Here is a 26,289-nt window from a genome sequence, read left to right on the forward strand (position 1 = left end):
TTGACAGCTTTAAGACTTGTGGACTTTAACTCCAAGAATTCCTCCTCCAGTCATGCTAGCTCAGGAGCATACAGTAGTTCCCTCTAAGCTGAGCAGTGAGCAATCGCTCACTTAAAAATCATCATCAACTCAGAGTTTTTCAAACCTGCCCAGAAGCCGAGAGGGAAAAAGTGAGAGGGAAAGAGTGCCGCCCAGTCCCGAAGGGACTGCCGCTCAGACACTATACTTTTCCGCCCACACTAGAAAAAAATTAGAGGGGACATTGCTCAGGAGTGGGAGTTGAAATCCACAAGTCTTAAACTTGCCAAATTTGAAGACCCTTGCATCCCTAATCCCTAACCCAGGGGTCTTCAAACCTAACAGTTTTAAGACTAATGGACTTCAATTCCCAGAATTCCTCCTCTAGATAGGGTAATTAGAAGACAAAACCAGCCTCGTGTTTTTTTTTAAAAGGGCAATTGTTCACCTTTGTTTTTGCAAAACTTTGGTGGACAAAGGGTCTGGGAATCTGCAGAGAGTTCCTGGAGCCTGGGGAAGGCAAAAAATGCCTCAATTTTTGTGAAAAAATGGGAGAAAAATGGGGCCACGTTTGCCATTCCTCAACACCCAGGAGCTTTGGGTACAGCAAAAATAGCTGTATTCGGTGTATAAGACGCACCGACATTTCCACCCTCTTTTAGGGGCTAAAAAGGTGTGTCTTATACTTTGAAAAATAAGGTATTTCCTCTTGATTGTCATTTTATGATGTTTGTATAGCTGATACAGAAGCCTGTAACTTATTTTGTATGGGTCTGTCCTTGAAGATGACTTGGAAGCACCAGCTGGCATAGGACGCAGCTGTCTGCTTGCCCGCCAACACTGATCAGTCCAGCAGAATAATATCTATTTTGGAGAAGCTGCATTAATTGCCAGAAGGCTTCAGTTCAAGCAGGAGGTTGTAGTCTAAAATGTCCTTGCTGACCTGGGCCCTTGTTATCTTTGGGACCATCTTCTCCAGAATCTGCCTTTCTCTACATACGTTAGCCAAGAATATAGAATATGGATGCCCATTCTTAGAGACATCAGGGGGCAGGAGCCCAGTATATAATATTCTCAATGGCAGACTCTTCAGGTTAGGTTAACGTACTTATTATTATTATTATTTATTAGATTTGTATGCCGCCCCTCTCCATAGACTCGGGGCTGCTCACAACAGTAACAGTACAATATATAACAAATCTAATAATTAAAAATCACTAAAAACCCCTTATTTAAAAGAAACATACACACAAACATACCATGCATAAACTGTATAGGCCCGGGGGAGATGTCTCAGTTCCCCCATGCCTGGTGGCAGAGGTGGGTTTTAAGAAGTTTACGAAAGGCAAGGAGGGTGGGGGCAGTTCTAATCTCCGGGGGGAGCTGATTCCAGAGGGTCGTGACCGCCACAGAGAAGGCTCTTCCCCTGGGTCCCGCCAAACAACATTGTTTAGTCGACGGGACCCGGAGAAGGCCAACTCTGTGGGACCTAACCGGTTGCTGGGATTCATGCGGCAGAAGGCGGTTTCAGAGTACATCCTTTTATCTCAATAGAAGCAGGTAAAGCCATCCTTATTTCATAAAGCATTCAGTGAGAGACCTTTTAGATGAGAACAGTAACAAGGCCTTGTGTTTACAGTTTGGCACAGAATTGCTTTTATAGATGTTTTAATCAGGGGTGGGTTCTAACTTACCTCGCCTCCAGTTCGCTTACTCCGGCACTGCGCCAAGTGGCAGCATGCACATTGCACCCAGCACGCACATTGCACCCTGCAGGTGCACTTCACATGCACAGTGTTGAAAACTCAGTTTCTACACATGCGCACAAGCAAAAACAAGCAAAAGCCGAAACAAGATGGTGGCACATGTGCAGCACGAAAACTAAGCTTTTGCACATGTGCACAAACAAAAACCAGCAATTTTTTTAAAAAAAATCTCAAAAATAGAGTGTCCACGGACCAGCACTGACAGAACCTTCTCTGTGATGTCACCATAGGTTTACTACCGGTTCTATAGAACCAGTGCGAACTGGGAAGAACCCACTTCTGGTTTTTATTATTATTTTATTATTATTATTATCATCATCATCATCATCATCATCATCATCATCATTTATTTATTTATTTATTTATTAGATTTGTATGCCGCCCCTCTCCAAGGACTCGGGGCAGCTCACAATATAACAAATCCAATACGGTTAGCCCCATAGCCATATGAGTAGATGGCATTTGAATATGAATACTTCAATTTATTATTTTTAACTTGGCTTATCTTACTAAATTAATGAAAAGAAATTATGGTCCCAACTTTTTTCTCTTTGATCGTACCAGATCTGTTTGCTACCATACACAGGTAGTCCTTGTCTTACAACAGTTCATTTAGTGACCATTCAAAATTACAACGGCGCGTCCTTTGCAGCATCCTTATGGTCACATGATCAAAATTCAGACACTTGGCAACCGACTCATATTTATGACGGTTGCAGTGTCTCGGGGTCCCTTTTGCGATCTTCTCCAAGCAATGTCAGTGGGGAAGCCAGATTCACTTAACAACTACAGGGATTACCTTAACAATTGTGGGAAGAAAGAATAGAATAGAATAGAATAGAATTTTTATTGGCCAAGTGTGATTGGATACACAAGGAATTTGTCTTGGTGCATACATAAAATAAAATATATATTTGTCAAGAATCATGTGGTACGACACTTAATGATTGTCATAAGGATCAAATAAGCAATGAAGAAGCAATATTAATAAAAATCTTAGGATATAAGCAATAAGTTACAGTCATACAGTCAACATGGGAGGAAATGGATGATAGGAATGATGAGAAAAACTAGTAGAATAGAAGTGCAGATTTAGTAGAAAGTCTGACAGTGTTGAGGGAATTATTTATTTAGTAGAGTGATGGCGTTCGGAAAAAAACCTGTTCTTGTGTCTAGTTGTCTTGGTGTGCAATGCTCTGCAGAGACGTTTTGAGGGTAGGAGTTGAAGGTTGTACAATGTTGCAAAACTCACCTAACAAATGTCTCAGCAACAGAAATTTTGGCCTCAATTGTAATCCTGACTACCTGTATTCTGAACAAACCTTAGTGAAAAAACAGTGTGAGAACACCTGCTGTATTTGATAATTTTAAAAATAAAATAATGAGGTTTTCTTTTGGTCTAAAGTTCAGCAAGACACAGTTGATTGGATTCTATGGAGTCCCTTTTCCATTTCAGGATTCAGCCTTAAGAAGTTGGGTAAATTCTGAACAAATTAGTATGTATTCGTCTCATTCAAATGATCAAGCAGATCGCAACTTGTAGCAGTATTTTGGTGTCCAATAGAGTAAAACAGCAGCTCTTTGGTTCATTTGTTTTGAAAGTACTTTGTTGGTTGTTCATTACATTTTGGTTAGAAAGTGAGATCATGTAACTTGGGGAAACCTGGCATACACTTCCATATGGCATAAAATTTCCGCAAAATGGTACAATCTGTATAGATGTTTTTCTTGTCAGAATGACCGAGGTAGCTGCAAGAAAGACTTATTGTGAAATAAGCAATTTTAATTTGGCTAACAGCATGAATACTGATTTCTTAAGGAACATGGCAGTTTAAGAGCCTATACAGCCTATAGCAGGGGTCTTCAAACTTGGCTTGACTTGTGGATTTCAACTCCCATTCCTGAACTAGCATGACTAGAGGAGGAATTCTGAGAGTTAAAGTCCAAAATTCTTAAAGTTGCCAAGTTTGGCCTATAGCTCCCTTTTTAAAAAAACCCATTTTCTGTAAAGCTTGTAAATTAAAACATAACCCTCAAGCAAACTCTGGACTACATGTGTGTGAAAAGATACATGTGTATGAAAAGATACACCTTCCTTTTTGCCAATTTGACATATATTTGTTTTAACCCCCAAGGCATTACTAATGATCAATTTTCACCTATGGAAAGGGGGTGGAATGGTTTTGATATGTGAAAACCACAGTCCACAAACACAAAGAAGAAAAAACAAAAATGTTCAATGAAACTGTAAAGACTGGGCATATCTTTGTAGATTTCATTAGAAAGGTTCAGTATACCTGCCTTTAACTTGGATGTCAAGTCATTCAGGTAGGATTCAAACCTTACTCATAAAATTTTGCTGGCAGTGTGTGATAAAAATCAGAATATAATATTCTCTTGAAGTACGGAATTTGACAACTGGACAATGTAAATGGATTTTCCCTGCCCTTTCTATGGCCAAAATGTGACTATCGCACTACTAAAAGCATGAATGTATGATTCCATTGACTCAAAGAATTGAAAACCTGATTACACTTGCCACTTATGAATGGATTGCCTATAGATGTAAACATTGTATAATGATATATGGCATTCATTTATAGTAGGTTAGTAAGCTTCATGATATAGCTCCAGATTCAGAATCCTCCCTTATTAATTGGTAATAGAATTTTCAATACCCCATAGAAATTTTCTAAAAAAAGAATGTATTTTCTGAAAATATTTTCTAGATATATCAACTAGAATAATTTTCAGAATATAAATTAATCTAGGAAACATATTCACTTTTTAATATTTCATCCTTTCATGGCTGAAAAGACTACTGCATCAACTGTTCTGACTTTCACGCACTGTTCAGCTTTTGAGCCCAAGAAAATAAAATTGTCTACTACTTTCACTTCTTTGTCATAAACTGTAAACTTATTAAATATTGTATGCGAATTGACAATTATTTGGTCTTCTTAATATTTAACCTTATCCCAGATGTTGACTTTACATTTCTATTTTGATAATTAGTTCTTTTCAGTCTTCCTTGTAATTGGCCACTAAAGTAGAATTGTCTATGTATCTCAAGCTGTTACTAAATCAATATCCATTTTTTCTAATAGCTCTCATCTCTTTTTTGTATCATTTGCTAATTATGGTATGTTTGTGTGTATGTTTGCATGGTATGTTTGTGTGTATGTTTGGTTTTTATAGTAAGGTTTTTTACTTGTTTTATTAATTGGATTGTTACATGCTGTTTTTATCATTGTTGTTAGCCGCCCCGAATCTGCGGAGAGGGGCGGCATACAAATCCAATAAATAATAATAATAATAATAATAATAATAATAATAATAATATTTTATTAAAACTGAAATAAAAAGATAAAAAAGTTAGGCAAATGAATATAAGAAAGAAAAAAGAAAAAGAAAGAAAGAAAGAAAGAAAGAAAAAGCAAATACTGTAGTGCAAAAAAAGAAAAATGAATACTAGGAAAGATTTTTTTAAAATAAGTGGTTCAATGTTCTTCACAGCAATTCTAAGTACAAACAATCTCTCTCTAAATTTACATCATATTATCGGGGTGAAATGTGAAATTTTTCCCTACTGGCTGTGGAAAAATAGAGGGTCCAGTGTGGACTCACATCCTACCACATGCATAGTGCCGGGACATCTGTTTGCAGCGTGAGCAAGCGGCAAGCGGTGGACAAGTAGAGGAACATGCCCGCCAGCAAAGAATGGGCACGTTCCTGTACCGGTCCACCGCTTGCCGCTTGCTCACTCTAAAATTCTCCCAGTTCAGAACGATTTGGGGAGACCGATAACGATGGCAAAGCACGAGCAGCCATTGTTATCGGTCTACCTGAATCGTTCCGAACCGGGAGCATTTTACCCCTGGATATTACTCTTCCTTTTATATCCTATGTAATCAAACCACAGATCACAAATTCATTTATTGTCAGTAAGAGGCTACCAATCAACAACAAATATAGATAATATATTTTATATAAACAAAGAAGTCAATTCATCTATTTCAATAAAATCTGACAATTCCACAAAGCTTTTCTCTAGGGTAGTGTCGAATCTTTCTATCTTTATATTATATGGTAATCTTGCTTTCATAATCATACACTGAAATAATCTTCCATGGCTTTTTTTAATCTGTTCATCCACTAGTCCTAAAGGAAAAAGTTCTAGTTCTAATTGAATCTTTATCTTTAAAATCCTCTGTATCAAGGTATGCATTTGAATCCATTTTTACAAAAACTTTTTTGTATCACAACAAACTATGATAAAATGTCCCTTCATGTTCTTCGCATTTCAAACATATATTTGAAGCGCTTTTACACATTCTAAAAAAATTATCTTATATCATGTATCAACATTATATCATTTTATTAAAAATCTCTTTGAGATTATAATATGGTATAAATTTCAACCCCTTTTTAACCATATTTTCCCATTGACCCATCTATATACTATAATCAAAATTCTTAACCCCCTTTTTTTTTCCCCCATCTTGTTTTTCCCGTTTCAAATTTCAACACCAGTTTGTATGTCTTAGCAATTAATGTTTATCATAGGTACACAATTGTATTTCAAATTCTTACTTTGCTCCATACAATAAGTCTTTTTATTCATTTTTAGTCTTTCAGATAATTGTTCAGTTGATTTGATTTTAAATCCCCCCTTTGATTGTTTTTAAATAAGTTCTGATACTTCAACCATTTATTTTTATTAACCCTTTCTTTTATACTATATGCTTCTTGAACCGCGATCCATAAAGGTATTTTCAGACACAACTTGATTTTATATCTCTTCCATATGACCTAGACGACATGTCTAATAAAATTATTTTTAATGTCTACATTAATTTTAACTTTATCATAGCATAAATACTCATTTCATCCAAACTTTAGGCTGTGATCTTTTAACTGTAAAAATCTCTTGTTTCTCAGCAATATCCATTCTTTCATTGAGACAAAACAACAATCAGTGAAATACTATTTCAAATCCAGGAAAGCCAAGCCTCCTTTCCTTTGCATCTTATAACACTTTATATTCTGACTTGAATTTTTTTCTTTGCCACTGTTTAAACGGTGCATCAGTTGCCAAAATTTGTATGGTCTGAAATAAATTCTAGGCAAAATATTCATTTTTATCACAGAAATTCTTTCCAACAGTAACAATTTTAATTTCTATCCTAATATATCTTTTTCACACAATGTCTTAGCACTATGATTTTGAAATAACGTACAATTTATATTCAGCATAGTAGTAACCAAGTATTTTACTTTTTTCTCAAATCTTAAAAACCAATTTTCTCCATCAGTTCTATTAGATCTTCTAATTTCATATTTTTGTGAACATGTCTTCTGATTAATAATCTTGAAACCTGCTAATGTACCAACCCCCCTTAATTTTTCCATCGCCAGTCCATTGAGTGGATCTTATAAAAAATAATCTGCAAATGTCTTCAACAAAAATGTTTTTTTTATTTTAACTCCCATAATTCATTGTCTTATCAATAGCTCACAAACCAAAATGAATAAAAGTTCTGACAGTGAATCTAGCATTGTTGTATTAGTTTTCTATTAACAATTATTTCTCTTTTTGAGAAGTATAAATTGACCTTACCTACCTAATATTATTTCCAAGGTTCATATGTTCCAGAATTCTAAACACACACACAAAATCCAATTCAAATTGTCAAATGCCTTCTCTGCATTTATCAATTACAATCAACCTTGTAATTGCCTTTTATGTAAAAAGCTGCATTGATCTTCCTTAATAAAATCCTGTAAAATTATTTTTTATCTTTCAGCCAAAACAGTTTGTAATCATTATTCAATAAAGATCTTTGTTGATAATTTCTTGTACTCATCAGGTAACTTTATAATCTTTCCATTCTGCAAAATAATATTTCTTGACTATTGTATAAGGTCCCAATCACAATTCAGGAAATCTAACTAGAGACTTGCCAGTCTTTTATCGGATATTCCTTCCATGTTCTTCAAGAATTGTTCTAAATCTTAAGCATTTTTTCCCTCTAAGTTTCAAAAATGCCAAACTATCCAAATTCTTTCTCCAACTCTCTTTATAACTTCTATCCAACGTCCACTTTGTCAATAATTTGTTTGGAATTTATAGCCAGTGGCCCTACAGATTTTTCAAACTTCTTTCTGATCTTTTTTCATCCATGCAAATCTTTCTTCCTTTACCTTTTTAACAAATTGTTCAAATAATTTCTGCAATAAATCTGATGAAATGCTCTTATCTGTATGTTGTTCCAACAAACCCACATGTCCTTTTCCCAATTTGAGTTTTCATTGTGGTTGCCATGGTAAGAAAGTAAAAGTATGTTAATTACTACAGAGAAAGTAAAAGGTAGGCTTTCTTTTTTTCTGTTTTGTTTTCCCCACACTTAACACTGTAGTCCCAATTGCCTATCCATATACAGTCATACTGTCCAGTTCCTATTACTCTTATCTTCTTGCTTTGTATAATCCATTATTACTGCCCTTAAAAATAAACCATTAATATTTGCATAAAGATCTAATTTGTTAGTCTAATTAATGTTTCTATTTTAAAAGGCAGTTTCAACAGAAAAAAATAGTTTTTATTTTTATTTAAAAAAAACATTGTCCCCCTTGTCCATGTAAAACTTTCTTATATCAGAATCTTGCTTTTTAAATTCAAATCCTCTAAGATAGCAGGGTTTTTTTTCTCTGCTTAAAATTTCAAAAAGAAGGCATTCGCGGAGTCTTTGATCTTCAACGCTATTTGGAATATCTCTCTTATGTTGTAAAGCAATTAAATTGTATAGTGATTAAGAAGGTAAGGCTTTTGCAAGGTCAAAAGACTATAAAGGCTGCACGGCAATTTAGGGCACATTGTAAATCCCTTAACTCCCAAGCCGCTTGACCAGAAGAAACTAATGTCCTGCAGCCTCCTTGAGAGACGCAGCTCTTCTAGAGCTTGTGTTGGTGATCCCCTAATTTCTCTTTCCTCTGGAAAAATTTGTCAACCAGAACTATCTGCCAGGCTGTCTCTGCTTGCACAGATGCTCGTAGAGACATCTAACCAGTCTTTACTCATCCAGAAGCCCCTACTAACTCTCATCTCTACTAGTTCTCATGCCATATATTCACTGTGTAGATTTAGCAGATTACGAAGACAATAAGCATCTTTGTCTCGCTCCCTTTCATATTCTAAAGCATTCTGGTTTTGTCCAGATTAAATTTTTATGGCGGTTTCTTGCTCACTGGAAAGATTCCTTAGAAGAGTAATCAGGTGTTCTGTTAGAGTCACCAACCTTAACCTACATGCTAGGGTGATTCGAGCAGTTCAAGTGCCGCAACATCCAGGCAGGGGAAGTGTGTCAAAATAGACAAGGCGATGGTCAAAGTAACAAAGTTAAAACCTCACTATTCTGGAGACATGCAGCATTATTGTCCTACAATAGCGGTGGGGCTTTAACTGTAATGTTGTAACTACTGTCTTGTCTTTGATCCATCCTTGCAAATGCTGTTTGTATCAAAAGCCTCTCAATAAAGCAAAGATAACACGCACACACACCTTTGTAATGCCTTCATTTCTGACCTCATGCCCCTCTGGCTTTTTAAAGCCTGATTTTTCCCCCCCGGGTGTTATTTCTGCATAGTTCTACTCTTCTTAGTAAATCTTAAGCAACATTCCTACTTATAAGCATGACCCAAATTAAATAAATGGAATTATGGGGGGGAAAACCCACCTAGATTATTACATAACTTTGTTCACATTTGTTGTAAGATTTTATTGTAATTTTTTTCTTTGGGCACACTGGCACACATTAAAAATGAAATTCTGTTGCCTGCTCTCTGCAAAAGTTATTGATGTCACTCTACAGGTTTAAATATGTAAATATTTTCATATCATCTATTCCGGATGCTTCCATATTTGACAGCTACTCTATTCCTCACTTTTTATTAGGGATGGCTCCAAAATCTTTCATCTTTCCTTCATCTTATAATCCTGTTCATAATGGGTTTCTTTACATTTCCTTTTAAAATAATTTGCCTCTATTGCATCTCTTCCATAATTACATTTTAAAATATTTTTTACATAGATGTTAAGTTTTCCTATGATTCTTCTGATCTTCTTAAAAAGATCTTTCACTTTTTCTATTGTTACATTTCTCTGCATGTTAACATTCTTGCTGAAGATCTCTTAGCCTTTCTTGCTGGATATTGGGAGTTTACAGTCAGTCAGTCATTGTCCAGAGCTTTGTTGTTGTGTTCCCTCACTGTCATGCTGGCTTGTTCTGCCAGTCACTAAGATATTTCTTTTTTATAAAAAATGTTGGTTTGGTTTGGTAGTATGTACAGCATTTCTTATCTTTTCCCATAGCTTTTCAGTTGCTTTTTCACTTATGTTAACCATATGGGACATTATTTCTAGCATTGATCTTATATTCTGATTGCGTATTTTCTAGGTCATGCATTAATGGCACATCTGCTGTCCATAATTCTCTAAGTTTAACCTACATACTCAACACCAATAATTAATGGCTTGTCAATAACCTTCCCCCAAAGTGTTTGGCTGACTGGATTGTACTTCCTCATCTTTTGTATCCTATTATGCAATTGATTTGGTTCCACTGTTGTCAACCCAATAAAGTTTGCATGTAAAGGCCGTGTTTATATTCCTCAAAGCAAAATAAGCATTAATGACAACAACAAAAAATTGCTTCTCAAATCTCTATTAATCTACAGTATCTTCTATGTATTTTTATATAATTTTATAGAAAATTGTACTGTATATAGAACTTTTTGATAGTTTCCTCCGCTGCCTCTACAGTACTATAGGTGCATACATTTACTGATGCTTACCCGATATCTAATACTCTTAATAGATATGCTGTAAATCTTACTGGTTTCTAGCCTAGCATGTACTTAGCAATTTCCTTTTAGAATACAGTATACCTTGTTTTATAGCCCTTCCTCAGCAACTTTATTCCATCAAAACAATTCGTGATCTAAACCAGGGGTTGCTAACCTTTCGGACCTCGGGGACCACAAAATTCATAATTTTAAATCCCGCTAATATAGATTTTTAAAAAGGTAAATAGTATTTAGTGCAATATAAAAATGCAAATAATTTTTCTGCGGATCACCAAAATTTTCTCGTGGACCATAAGTAGTTCTCGGACCACCAGCTGGTGACCACTGATCTAAACAGTATATCCTTTGGCATTAGAGGAAGAAAGCAAAACAGCAATTTCTCACTGTTATACTTTAGCCATTGACCCCAATACTCCTGCTACATGATTCCAGAGGACTAAATACTATTTTAGAGGATTGGGACAATGATATTGTGGACTGCAGGTTGAAGAAAGAACTGGTGAATGTTGCTGTTGGAAATCTTCTGAATTCCAATTGTTTCATAAACGGGGGGGGGGGGGGGGGGACCAACCCAGTAAGACTGGATTATCTAGTACAAAAAATTGATCATGAGCAAGTCCTTCTAAAATTAAATGCACAGAATAATTTTAGGGTGTGGGAGAGCTTCCTTATGGCTTATTTTTAACTATTACTTCAGCAGCTTCCATCTTGCCTTTGTATCACCGATTGTTCAATCTATACTATGATCATAAGGAAATAAATAATGGTTTTGCTGGAGCATATAGTTTACCTTCTACAAATATATATATATATATATTAAAAGAACAGTGGGTAATTGTTACATAAGAACATAAGAAGAGCCATGCTGAATCAGGCCAAAGCCCAGCGAGTCCAGCATTCTGTGTCACACAGTGGCCCACCAATTGTCCATGGGGATCTTGAGCAGAAAGAGAAGGCAAGACCCTCCCTTTCCCCTGACCCCCAACAAATGGTACTCAAGGGAATCCTGCCTGTCTCAACCAACATAGAGGCGGCACATGGACATCCATTTTAATAACCACCAATACACTTGGCATCCATGAATCTGTTTAACCCTGCCTTGAAGCTATCAAGGCGGACAGCTGTCGCGACCTCTTCTGGAAGTGAATTCCATAAACCAACAACCCTTGATTTGTCCTCGCTTTCTTACCTATGAGCTTAGGGAGTGCCCCCTTGTTGACAATTTAAAGAGTGAATACAAAAACAGCTTTGACTTAGAGCTGCAATTATCATCAAATTGCAATTCCCAGAATTTGATCTAGCTGTTTAGTATAGGTGATATTTTATAAATTGTCTAATCATCTTTTTCAGGCCCAATCTGTTCCACATCTTTCAGTGCTTGCCTACTGTAAAAAGGAAATTAGCATCACTTCTAAAAATTGTCTACTGCCAATTGTCTAGATTCAGAAATTACACTTTTGGCCTACTGTGACATAGTGCAGTTGAGATCCCTCCATAAGATTAGGGTGTTATGTATTACCTAGAGAAGTATTTTTTTTTGGGGGGGGGGATAGGTTTCATTTTGGAAGCACCTATGCCTTCAGTTAAAAACCAAGCGATCCCTTATCAAGAGTCATGGATTTTCTGAAGAGCTTCAGAAGTGATTGCTGCCGCTTGGCACAAGGCTGCTTTTCCCTTTGCCATTTAAACTGTATTCTTTTGCTTGTTCCCACCAGTCCTGAACTCATCCAAGTGGCCGATTCTTTCAGATTCCCCCATCAGCCCCTTTTGCCTGGGGAACAGAGGCCAGCCTTGTCAAGGGGTCTGCTAAATGAAGTGGAGGGTTCAGTGGTGGAGTGTGAGAAAATTCTCAGCAGCTATTCAAGGCCGTGGACCAGGTGCACCCACTTCCCCAGCACCGAGGAGCTTCTACCGCCTTGTATCTCAAGCTGCCAAAAAAATTGTTTACTCTTTGGTAGCAAAACAACATTGTTTACTTTATGGGGGAAAAACAGCGAAGGCACAAAGTGTTTCAAACGCACCAAGGGCTTCACAAACCTTCCAGTGTGCTATAACACTGAAAGCATTAAGGCAAAAAAGAATGCCTGCCTGCAAGTGTGTGTGTGTGTACACATGGGGAGAGAACGGAGGCCCGATACAAAACAAGGTTCTTCTCTTTGGCACCAGTGTTCTGGGACGCGTTAAATGTAAGAAAGGGGAAAAACAAGAGGCTTAAATGGAGAGCAGCATTCCTTTATTTATCGCTTAGGTCTACAATGGCTACCTTTGTGCAAGAGCAACCCTGCTGCCTCCTCAAGACATGCCTCCTTTTTGATCAAGAAAAGCCCATCTGCATCCAGTATATTAGAGAAGGTTTTAAAAGATACAAGTTTTGTCCTTTTGTGACTATTCCTCATGTATTGGTGCCAAAGTTATTATCAGTTTAGGTGGTCTGTTGAACAATTAAAAGTCAACTATGAGCTGCCTGAAGGAAAGTTTAAAATGTGCCTTGGGTTTTAAAGAGACTCATGCCTTCTAGGGACCCTTCGCGGCTTCTTGGCATTTCCAGTTCAGCTCCGTTTTTAGCCTTGCAAACTGGCTCCTCTGGCGGAGTGTGTCTTCCAAACTGCAGCTAAAATGTCCTTCCGGTCAACGACTACTTCACCTTCAACCTCAACAACACAAGAGCATGCAACAGATTCAAACTTAATATTAACCGCTCCAAACTTGACTGTAAAAAATATGACTTTAACAATCGAGTCGTCGAGGCGTGGAACTCATTACCGGACTCTATAGTGTCTACTCCCAACCCCCAACATTTCTCCCTTAGGCTCTCCACGATTGACCTCTCCAGGTTCCTAAGAGGCCAGTAAGGGGCGTACATAAGTGTACTGATGTGCCTAACGTCCCCTGTCCAATTACCTTTCCTTTTCTCTTATATCCTATATATTCTCTCCCTCTCATCCACTCTTCTTCTTTTTTACTTACTATCCCTATATATACTACTTAATGTCTATTTCATTCCATATGTATTGTATATTGGACAAAGAATAAATAAATAAACAAACAAACAAACAAACAAACAAATAAATAAATAAATAAAAGAAGGCCACTCTAGCCTGTCTAACTTTGCCACTTTCCAATATTGCCAGTTCAATATTTTATGTGTAGCTTCATCTGAGAAAATCGGAGATGCGGTCATTATTCTTTTTTTCAAGGCTGCAAAAGTGCAAACATTTGTCAACTAAATCTGTCTCCAAGGAAATGGAAGACTTGACAGGCGTCTGCACAATTAGAGATTTCTGAATGTTGCGTTTCCCCTCTTCTCTGATCCTCAAGACAGTTTCCTGGGCATGAAGGCATCTCCTGTGCTCTCTAGGGAAAGTTCTCTCAAGTTGCTCTACTACAACAATGATGGCGAACCTTTTTTTCCCTTGGGTGTCGAAATATCACATGCATGCCCAAGCCCATAATTCAATAGCCCCCTGTGCACCACACCCCCAACCTGCTCCTGTTTCCTGACTTCCAGTGGGTCTGGTATTATTATTATTATTATTTATTAGATTTGTATGCCGCCCCTCTCCGTAGACTCGGGACGGCTCACAACACAATAAAACAGTTTATAACAAATCTAATAATGTACAATTTAAAATATTTTTAAAAACCCATTATTAAGCAGACATACATACAAACATACCATACATAAATTGTATAGGCTCGGGGGAGATATCTCAATTCCCCCATGCCTGACTACAAAGGTGGGTTTTGAGGAGTTTATGAAAGGCAAGGAGGGTAGGAGCAGTTCTAATCTCTGGGGGGGAGCTGGTTCCAGAGAGTCGGGGCCGCCGTTTTTCGCCCTCCCCAGATTCTAGGGCTTTCCCTGGATTCTGGGGAGAGTGAAAACGCCATCCCATGCTTCTCCCAGAGGCCCTCCAGAAGAGGAAAATACCCTCCCAGAGCCTTTGCATAAGCCAAAAATCAGCTGGCCATGCACACTGGGAGCCGAGCTTGGTCAACAGCTCATGTGCCAGCAGATATGTGCTCTGGCCTCCAGAGGGCCTCCGGGGGATTGGGGGAAGCTATTTTGTCCTCCCCAGGCATTGAATTATGGGTATGGGCACTCGCGTATGTACAATAGTGACCACCCACGGTCTTTCGGCACCCAAGGGGGAAAAGGTTCACCATCACTGCTCTAGAGCAGTGTTTCCCAACCTTGGCTGGGGAATTCTGGAAGTTGAAGTCCAGATATCTTCAAGTTGCCAAGTTTGGGAAACACTGCTCTAGAGCATAAAAGATTAGACAATTCTTATTCATGCAGCTCTGATTCAATGACAAAGTGAGTTTCTAAATTGCTGCCCGTTTCTAAGTTTCCTTTATTATAGATCTCAAGTAGGCTAACCATCAGTAACACGAACGCCATTCTGCATATTTTTCGGCAGACTGCCTCCCGATTTGCCACCGACATTATGCAGTAGCAATAACTGGGATCACATGTCCGCTTACACTTTTTCTATGGTCTCCACCATAGATTTTCAATAAAAGATTGAGTTAAATTTAAAAATTTGCAGACCAGAGGATGAATAAACGATGTGGAAGAAATCATCTTTAGGGGGGGAAATGCGGGTACAGAAAAATGTGATTTTTATTCCAGTTACCGGTACATCTTTTTTTTTTTTGTCCAATACACAATAAGGGTTTTAGTGGGTATATATTTATATACACATAGTAAAATACATGATGAAGGTTATAGAGGAGATACTCATAGTAAAATATATCTAAGAAAGAATAGAAAAGAAGATATAGTAATAGAACATATCAATGAAAGAATAGAAGAAGAGATATAGGAATAGAAGAAAGATATAGGAGAGCAATAGGACAGGGGATGGAAGGCACTCTAGTGCACTTGTACTCGCCCCTTACTGACCTCTTAGGAATCTGGATAGGTCAACCGTAGATAATCTAAGGGTAAAGTGTTGGGGGTTTGGGGATGACACTATGGAGTCCGGTAATGAGTTCCACGCTTCAACTCGGTTACTGAAGTCATATTTTTTACAGTCAAGTTTGGAGCGGTTAATATTAAGTTTAAATCTGTTGTGTGCTCTTGTGTTGTTGTGTTTGAAGCTGAAGTAGTTGCCGACAGGCAGGACGTTGCAGCATATGATCTTGTGGGCAATACTTAGATCTTGTTTAAGGCGTCTTAGTTCTAAGCTTTCTAGGCCCAGGATTGAAAGTCTAGTCTCGTAAGGTATTCTATTTCGAGTGGAGGAGTGAAGGGCTCTTCTGGTGAAGTATCTTTGGACAGTTACTTTGGTCATACACTCATGTTTTTCACAATACATTCTGTGAACTGCAGAAAAGATTATGCACTAGTACGTTAGAGATGTGTTGTGGGAGAAAAAGGGCAGCAAACAAAGTTTTCTTGTACATCTTTTTAAACTTAAGCTTTGGGAGGAAAAAAAATTCCAAAATTAGTCTTAGATTGCATCTTTGTTTTTTTAAGATACACAAATTGTGGTGTACCGGTTGCGTGTGTACGTTTGCATTTTAAATTTATATAAACAGCTCAGAGCATTGTTAAGACAAAAAAAACCCCACAACACTGATGTGATTAATCTACTTGTGCTCTTCTCTTGGTTTATTTGGAAGCATCAAGCTGCACAATGCCAAAGTCAGGATATTGCGATGATTAATATAGCTTAGCCCCTTTTAGATTTACTTTCTTGTTCTGATGGTGATGAAATTAGATAGAGCTCTTTAGATTTGCCACATTTGGTGACTAAGAGACTTCATGGTGCTCTTTAGGTTTTTCCCTGAGAATCTGTTGGGCCCTTCAGACAAGGATTTTTGAAATTTTCCCTTCCCCCTAGGCTTATAGAATTTATACATGGTATGTTTGTATGTATGATTGGTTCTTTAAATTGGGGTTTTTTAGATTATTTTTAATATTAGATTTGTTTACATTGTCTTTTTGTTGTTGTTAGCCACCCCGAGTCTGCGGAGAGGGGCGGCATACAAATCTAATAAATAAATAATAAATAAATAAGGATTTGGTTGCAGCCTGGAATAGGTGGATGATTGAGAGCGTGAACCAGAGTCTACGGAGAGGGGCGGCATATAAATTTAATAAATAAATAAATAAATTGCTCCTGTGCTGCATTTCTCTAGTAATTTGGGAAAAAGACAAAATGAATCCAGCTAAACACAGGCCAACATTGTGACAACGATCAGCATTTGCTGATAGCTGCCTTGCTTTAGAGTGACCTGTGCCTTGTTTGGGAGGCTAGGCAACAGGCAAAGTTTTTTATCACTTACGATATTGAATTCCTCGATAAGAAACGCAAGGAAAGACAAAATCATGTGGATTTGCTTGAATTATTTGTTCCACCTTCTCCAGTTTGATGCCCTTCAGAACCCTCATAAATTAATATCTCTTCTAAATTAAGAAAGCTTGGGGAAAGCTTAATTAAAATTAGTTTTTCTTATGGCCTTACATAACTGGCTGGTTTCTGCTGCACTCTGTCTTTAAATAGAACAAAGCTTTTTGAACCAAACCGCACCATCGGTGAGTATGAGACAGAAAACAGCAAATTCCATTAAGTGCATAAATAAAGTGTATATATTGTGCATGATATTCAAAATAGCCGATCAAATGATAAAAATGAATATTCGTTTATAATAGTTTATCCTATACAATAATTACTATGATTCTGAACCTGATGGCCCTCTCAGCTAATAGTGTGTGCATATATAGATGTGGTGTTTTCTATTATAAAACTGAATAAATGCAATTTAATATCTGAATTATTTGTATAGATTCAAAAGTGCTGCAGTTTTATTTGTTGATAGGTTATATGTATTATACTATAAGTGCATTTCCATTAGCGGTGGGTTTCTCCCAGCTTAGCCTGGTTCTCAGAACCAGTAGCGCCGGCGGTGCACAGAAACCAGCAGTAAAGGGTTTTAGAACCACTACTGATTTCAATAGATACCGGTAGTATATTTACTCAAAAGTAACTTCAATTGAATTCAGGGACTCTTTCTTCTAAGTAAATTGGAGTAAGATTACAACACACAGTTTAATTCAGGACTGCAAGGAGAGGAACCCTACAGTAAAACCAAAAATCTACAGAACATCTATGTTATTTTGTGCATTGCACACATTTGTACTGTAAAATTGGGAATTCTGAACCACCTACGTTTTTATATTTGCTAATAAAATGTTTTTAAAAGTTGATCTTATTATGATTTCATATCACTTTCATGCAGTTCATAAAAATATTATTTAAATTCTCGTTACAAACTTAACCTAGGTACTAATTTCACTTGGGAACCAAATCTATATAAATTTGCATAGCAGACTGATATGGAAGACACAAAACATTCAGCTAACAGATCACAGCAGAAACCTATGAGAAAGGAAACAGAAAATGTCGCTCTTCTAAAATGATGTGGTTTTCCTTCTCTTGTTAATTTTATAAATTCTAATTATTCATGTATCTCAGAATAACAATATTTTAAATCAGTGGTTCTCAACCTTTCTAATGCCGCGACCCCTTAATACAGTTCCTCATCTTGTGGTGACCCCCAACTATAAGTTTAGAGCAAATTCTTCCAACAGATCTTTAAGCTGATTGGCAAGAGGTCAGAGGGGCCCCCCCTGTAAACACCTGATTGGTTGGATTGTAAAAATATGTTCCGAGATGCCAGAATAGAAGCTTTAGTTGCTAACATCATTGGAAATTTGTCTTTTCCCATGGTCTTAAGCGACCCCTGTGAAATGGTCGTTCGACTCCCAAAGGTGTCCCGACCAGTGTTCCCTCTAATTTTTTTTTGGGGGGGGGCGGAAAAGTATAGTGTCTGAGCGGCAGTCCCTTCGGGACTGGGCGGCACAGAAATAATAAATAAATAAACAAACAAACAAACAAATAAAAAACCCACCCTATTTTGCCTCAGAGAATTTCAAAATAAAATACTGTACTGTGTGTCCATAACAGTGAGCTCATAATAGGGCAACTCTATCAATATCAAAATGCCACTTAAATAGTTGAGCTAGTTTCAAACTAGATTTTTATTTTCTTTCTCTCTTCCTTACTCCTATTCTTTTTCTTTCTCTTTTCCTTCCTCTCTTTTTTCTATCTGTTTCTCTCTTTTCCTTTCTCTCTCCTTCCCTCTCACTCTTTCCCTCTCGGCTTCTGGACAGGTTTGGAAAACTCTGAGTTGATTATGATTTTTAAGTGAGCGATTGCTCACTGCTCAGCTTAGAGGGAACTATGGTCCCGACCCCAAGGTTGAGAACCACTGTTTTAAATAAACTAATTTAATCAAATGAGTTGCAGTATTTAATCAAAACTGCAGTCTTTATGTTATATTCCCAATAATATTTGCTTTACATTAAAATAAATTTCAAGGAACCAAAGCACACCATTTTTTCCAGACTAAACCCAAAAGAAAAATGGAATCCAGGATTATTCTCAAAGTACCCTGGAAATCTTGAAGCCATTCAATAATAGGGGTAGCAGAACTATCAAATAATTTTATTTCAATCTGCTCTTCACTCTTACGAAGATTATTTCTTCTAAGGTAGTATCCACAATCTATTAAAACAATTTTATTTGTGTATACATAGGCAGATTAAAACTATTCACTTTCTATCATCAATTTAATTCTTCATTTTTAAAAAAGTATAAGCTTGTTGAAATTTTTAAAAAGGATGATGAGCACTAGGTTTATATTATTTGGCAAGCTGGAAAGGAAGCATTAGAAGAAACATTAGAAGTGAGGTTTGGGGTTTCAACCTGGAATATTTTTGGGAGAAATCTATATACTTTGTTTAATATTCAAACTACAATTCCTTATAGGAACTTCATTTAAAAGTGAATATAATTGTCCTTAATTCAAACTCCTAAAATTGAGCTCACAAAGATATTCTCAAATTTAAAAAAAATCTGTGGAAGAAAAAAAAATATATCAATTTAGCCATCCAATAACTGTTGTATTTCAAAAAATGCTATGATTCCCAAAGAACTGCCATTTAAAGTAAGATACTTTGGTGTAAGAAAAAAGATGCAATGGTGATGAGAAATGCAAAACCCATTTTGCACTATTTCAATATGACAAAGATGATTTTGGAGAGCAATCTTACTACACACTACCCCTAGCTTGAAGCTAGGAGTCAAACATTGTTTGTGATATACAATTAAGGCAATCCATTTGATATCAAAATTATGACTGACATATCTAAAATTATGAGCAAAGCTGAAACAGGATTGTAGAGATTATAGCCAAAAATATTATATCTTGAAGTTTGCCCATCATGACAACATGTCTTTAATCTCACTGTGTCTACATAAAAAGAATGAAGTGAGGACTTTTTATAATGAACTAAAACACCTGAGAGTGATTTTCCAGATCTAGCAGCAAGTGTAAAAGAATGTTAGCATTATTTCTGTTGCTACTGTTTTGGGTTTTTGTGTGTGTCAGTAATTACTATTCAAAACAGAAAGGAAAATTAAACTAGAAAAGTGAGGCATAAGTGTACAGTTGCAAAAGGAGCTAAAGGCTGGTAGCTTCCCCCCGCCCTCCCCAATCCTGGATATATTTGTTGTAAGTTTTATTTTAATTAAATTGTCAGATCAACATTTCAAAAGCACAACAGACCTCTAAAGAGAAATGTCTGAATTTTTATGACTCAAATGGATATTAGAATTATATTAATAGAACTAAAGCGTTCTAGAATAGGAAACAAACCTTTAAAATAAAAAAAGCCCTTTAAACTAAAAAATTGCGATGATAGTGAGAAAAATATTAGAATGTGCGGAAATGAGTAAATTAACGATGGAACTACACGATAATGAGGAAATGGAGTTTTATGAGATGTGGGATAAATGGTATAAGGAGGTGGATCAAAATAAAGAGTTTAAAATATTGTTATAAAGTAGAAATGAGAGGAGAAAAATGTATGCATTTTAAAGGAGCCCTTTCTTTTTCTTTTTTCTCTTTGATGTATATAAATATACATGAAGTAAATAGGAGTTAGAAAAATAAATGGGAGATTCATTATATAGAGACAAGGAAATATAGAGAATATGTATAAGACATTAGTAGAAATACGGAAAATTGTAAATAATAGTCAAACTAAAGAAAAATCTGTAACAGTGATTAGTTTTCTTTTTCAATATTTGTTGTATGTTTTTGTTTGTTGTTTTTTAAAAAAACAAATAAAGACTAATTTTTAAAAAAAAAACCTAAAAAATCTGACAGCCCGTATTGCACAAATATTTACGGTCTTGTCCTTGTTTCACCTTTATAATGGAAAAGAATACGATTTTTCTATATTTATCCAATGATGTATGAATCAGCTTTGGCAAATTTCAAGAAAAAAATTGTTTAAACACAATTCAAAGAGATAAGATTTATAAATTGTTGCAAGATCTATTTTCCTTATGTAAAATAAAATTTTTACTATTGCAGAGATTGATAACATAACAAAAATGGTTTTAAAGAATATATATAAGTATTTTTCCCTGTTAAAATACAAAGCTGTTATCCTTTAAAAATGCTTTAACTGTTAAACACTATGTAGCCCAAATAGATATTTTATCCTCCATAATTATGTTTCCTTATCAACTCTAATCTAAACTATATTTAATCTATAGCAATCTGCACTAAAATTTATTATCACAATTTCCAGGTTTCTTATTATTTTGATTTACCGTAAATATTCGCAAGCAAATATATTAAAATACCATAGTTTTAAATGTTTTTGAAAAAAATAGTTTATTTAATGTTAAGAACAACTGTACTTTAAAATATTTTTTAAAAATGAGTTTCGATTAAGCTAAAGTATGCATAAAAATTAGGTACAACTAACTTTTTTAGAATGTTTTTCAAAGCATGGCACTATTGTACATACTGTAATAGGAAAAAACCTAATATGTAAGGATTTAAACTGTTACCAATTTTTGAGACCAAATATTGACATATAGATGCATATAGATAAGATACAGTTGTGTTATTTTTTTACTATAAACCTGAATTTAATATGTTGCAACACAACTATAAAAATATTGATTGTATGGATATACTGCAAAAATGAAATGTCTCATTTATCAGTAACTGAAGAACATTATTTTTTTTAAAAAAATGCATGACCAAAAAGGAAAAATTTAAGGAAAATTAGGACATGTCACATATTCAATTTCCAATGTTGCAATGAACAGCAGCTAAAAATTTAGATATTAATTCTGTATAGGACATGTGGATCAAAAAGATGATAAATAAGAAGAAATGTACCCCGGTGAATCTGGAAATTTGTTGAGCCGTGTCTGATATTTCCCGAATATTCTGATCCAAAGGAGCAAGACTCAGCTCAGTGTAAATTAAGAAATTTATAGCTTTTGTAGGATAAGAAAGACACAGGCAGTTTTACCTATTTTAAATTGAAATCTGTTTTGTTATTTTTTTTTTTCAAAAAAGCCCCCTGCAATAAGGTTTCAATTTGGAAAGTAAAACAAATGGCTACATTTAAACAAGATTTCTATTTGTGCTATTTCACGATCATCTATATTTCATTATGTAACAGGGGACGTGAAATGAGGTCTTTTTTTAGCTAGACAGGAATATGCCTTCAACTGTGATACTCTGTATCGTGCAACTGGATCCTGCAGAACATGTCAACTGTATAACAGTATGTATTTTTTTCTCCGAAGACGGGAAAATTACATCAAGAAGCATAAAGCCATAGGCATCTTAGTAGAAAGCCTACTGTCGCCTTTGCTTTTTCATAAAAATACTTAGAATTCATACATTGCATCAATATCAGCAATAGGGACCTTGAAAAGCTTCAAGATATTCAGCATCAGCTTAAGATGCAAATAAAATGGTAAGCACCCAAAACTGATGTCCTTCAAAGTTTAAGTAGCTTTCTATTGCCTATCAGAACTACAAATGTACACATCTTAAAATTCTGCAACAATTTATAAATAAGTAGTCATACCAGGATATTAAAGTACATTTGGGCCCATGCTAATTCAGAATTTCCTGTTACAAAATCTATTTTTATGTAACATGCATTATTGTTACCTTACAGAACAACTGTTACCTTACAGAACAATTCGGCTTATGTTAATTGTACTTAGCTGAATGTATAAGTTCCTTCAAATGTATTTAGTATTGTATTTATGAACAAAATAATGGCAAGTATTGAGTATAAGACGAATGTTATTGAATGAACGTTTGTTTGGGTTTTTTACGGGTTTATATTTTTTGTGTTACTTAATGTTATATATTTTATTGTTTTATATTATCTATGACTGTACCCAGCCCAGAGTCCACTAGGAATTGGCCGGCTTAGAAGTTAAATAAATTAAATTAAAATTAAGTATAGATCCCTTGACTGTATCTTAATATATCCAAGATTATAAATGATATAAATGTAATTTATAAACTAACATTCACATGCATTTAATAGAACATGGTTGCCACAAATATTTAAAAGAAAGATCTCTATTTTTATGGAGCTTTACAAATGAATCAAATAACATTTTTTGAAGAATGGGTCATTTATAAATCAAGTATATAAATGACTTCGTTATTCTTCCTATAACAAAAAGTTTTAGGATTAAGCTGGTGAAGAATAAAATAATTAACTATCTATCTTTCATTTTTAAAACTGCAAAGCTCATATTACCAGGTCAAATTTATCCATGGTTCAGTTGTACTTAAACAACAACTTGGTTCTGGGTCTTAGTTCTCAATACTTAGTTTCTATTGCTTGTAATAGCACAAAAGGGATATATTTTGGGCAGTTAAATAATTCTAAGATTTTATTTTCTCACTAATGTCTTTTGGGCCTTCAAAAAATATCCTACATTCTAACACTTCTGATTATATGAAAATGAATAGGTTTCACTTCTGTGTCTAATTTTAGTATTTATTTATATATCAAAAAGGAAATCTGGATGAAAACTTCATTACAAAAGAATCTCTAGGAAAACTAAGACAAATACATGTCTTTTACATTTTCCTCAAAATTATTATTATTCTCTTTCGTTGGCTGCGCTTCTAACATATAAAGCAATAGACACCTTCACCCAAGGGCTGTAAAATTTCATTTTCATGAAAATTTCTAAATAAGAAAGCACAGTACTTATAATCAAATTCTAGGTATCTTTAATAAAATGTATGGAAATGTTTTGGTATCATGAACTGCAATATTTGTTTACTGATGTTCTTGGAACATTCAAGTAGAAATACACCTTTTCACAAAGTAAGACTAGATGGCAAGACCAACATTCTGCCAGGCCAATCCTTGAATACAGCTCCTCTGTCTTGAACCCACACTGAATATTGGACATAAATACATTAAAAGAGCCCTCCTCTTACACAACCAGATTTGAAATCCTGGGCTTAGAACTACATTGCCTTTGACACGACCTAAACATATCTCATAAAATTATCTGCTACAACGTCCTACTTGTCAATGACTACTTTAGCTTCAACCATAACAATACACGAGCACACAACGATACAATCTCAAAGTGAACCACCCCAAACCTGACTGTAGAAAATACAACATTAGCAAGAGTGGTTAATGCATGGAACTCACTGACTCATAGAAACAGAAGTCTGACGGCAGAAAAAGACCTCATGGTCCATCTAGTCTGCCCTTATACTATTTTTTCTATTTTATTTTAGGATGGATATATGTTTATCCCAGGCATGTTTAAATTCAGTTACTGTGGATTTATCTACCACGTCTGCTGGAAGTTTGTTCCAAGGATCTACTACTCTTTCAGTAAAATAATATTTTCTCATGTTGCTTTTGATCTTTCCCCCAACTAACTTCAGATTGTGTCTCCTTGTTCTTGTGTTCACTTTCCTATTAAAAACACTTCCCTCCTGGACCTTATTTAACCCTTTAACATATTTAAATGTTTCGATCATGTCCCCCCTTTTCCTTCTGTCCTCCAGACTATACAGATTGAGTTCATTAAGTCTTTCCTGATACGTTTTATGCTTAAGATCTTCCACCATTCTTGTAGCCCGTCTTTGGACCCATTCAATTTTGTCAATATCATTTTGTAGGTTAGGTCTCCAGAACTGAACACTCTTGTCACCAAACCCCCCAAACTTTACCCTTAAGGTCCACTATTGACCTTGCCTGATTCCTAAGAGGTCAGTAAGGAGCGGGCATATTTGTAATATACATATATATATATAACATTGTTTACATACATAAGATGGATACTGATAAGAGGGAACAATTGGACAGGGATGGTAGCCACGGTGTTGTGTCTACCGTCCCTGTCCAATTGTTCCCTCTTATCAGTATCCATCTTATGTATGTAAACAATGTTATACATATGTATATTACAAATACATACTTGAGAAGATAAAAATAAATAAAAATAAAGGGAAGCCAAAAGCAAATGCTTTCAGAACAATGAGGAAAGATGACAACCACTAGCGGTAATCTTTCCTATCATTTTCTCTCTCTTTTTGTTAATCTTTTCATTGGCACTGTCAATCATCTTCAAATTCTTTTCATTTAAGTGGGTGTAATCTCTAATTTTAAATACAAAATTACGTATTTGATTGGATATTTTCCGGTCTTCCTCTTACGTTTTTCACTCTTTCTCTGTCCTCAGGTTGTCATGTCTCTAATCTAAAATAGCCTTTTCTCCAATACTGTCTTTCAAGTCATCTGCTTCCTATTTTTATTTTTGGCATATGTCTTATGAACACACAATGTAAGTATCTTTTTAAAAAACTTTATTTCAACATTACTATGCTCACTATTCTTGCTTACTTTCTGCCCTTTCTGCTCACTTCTGCCCTTTTCTATATAGTCCTCAACAGTTTGTTTAGTGATCATTCAAAGTTACAATGACACTGAAAGAAGTGACTTATGACTGTTTTTCACACTTACGACAGTTGAAGCATCACCATGGTCATCTGATCAAAATTCAGATGCTTGTCAACTGGCTCATATTTATGACGGTTGCAATGTCCCTGGGCCTTGTGATCATTTTTTCTGACTTTCTGACATGCAAGGTCAATGGGAAAGCAGATTCAGTTAATAACCAGGTTACTATCTTAGCATCTGCAGTGATTTGCTTAACAATTGTGGCAAGAACTTGTTGTAAAATGGAGCAAAACTCAAGCGAAAGGGCAGGAAGCAGGCAGGAACAGTGAACATCGTAATGTTGACTCCCTGTGTTGCAACTGCCTTGGTTAGCAACAGAAATGTTGACCTCAGTTGTGGTCGTAAGTCAAGGATTTCCTCTTATATTGGTATTTTTGATTGGCAATGGAATTTGTACATTTTATGTGATACCCAATGCCAAGCATGTAGTATATTAATCAAACTAATATAATAGTTTGCATGTCATGTGGCTTAAAAGGCTGATCAGAGCAGATGATGATGATGTACAAGCATCTTCCTTCAATCCTGCATGTCCTGGGTATGTAAAGCAGGAGACTTGCATAATACGTATCTTATTTATGCTGCTCTTCTGCTTTAATGTGTGTGGGCGAGAGAAAAAATAATAATAAATCAAGTTATTGAATATATACCAATCTCTCCAAAACACATCTAGTCCGATTCATGATGTGTCTGATAACATGATGCATGGAGCCATGATGGTGCAGTGGTTAGAAC

This window comes from Erythrolamprus reginae, chromosome 1, assembly GCF_031021105.1.
Source record: "Erythrolamprus reginae isolate rEryReg1 chromosome 1, rEryReg1.hap1, whole genome shotgun sequence".
NCBI lineage: Eukaryota > Metazoa > Chordata > Lepidosauria > Squamata > Dipsadidae > Erythrolamprus > Erythrolamprus reginae.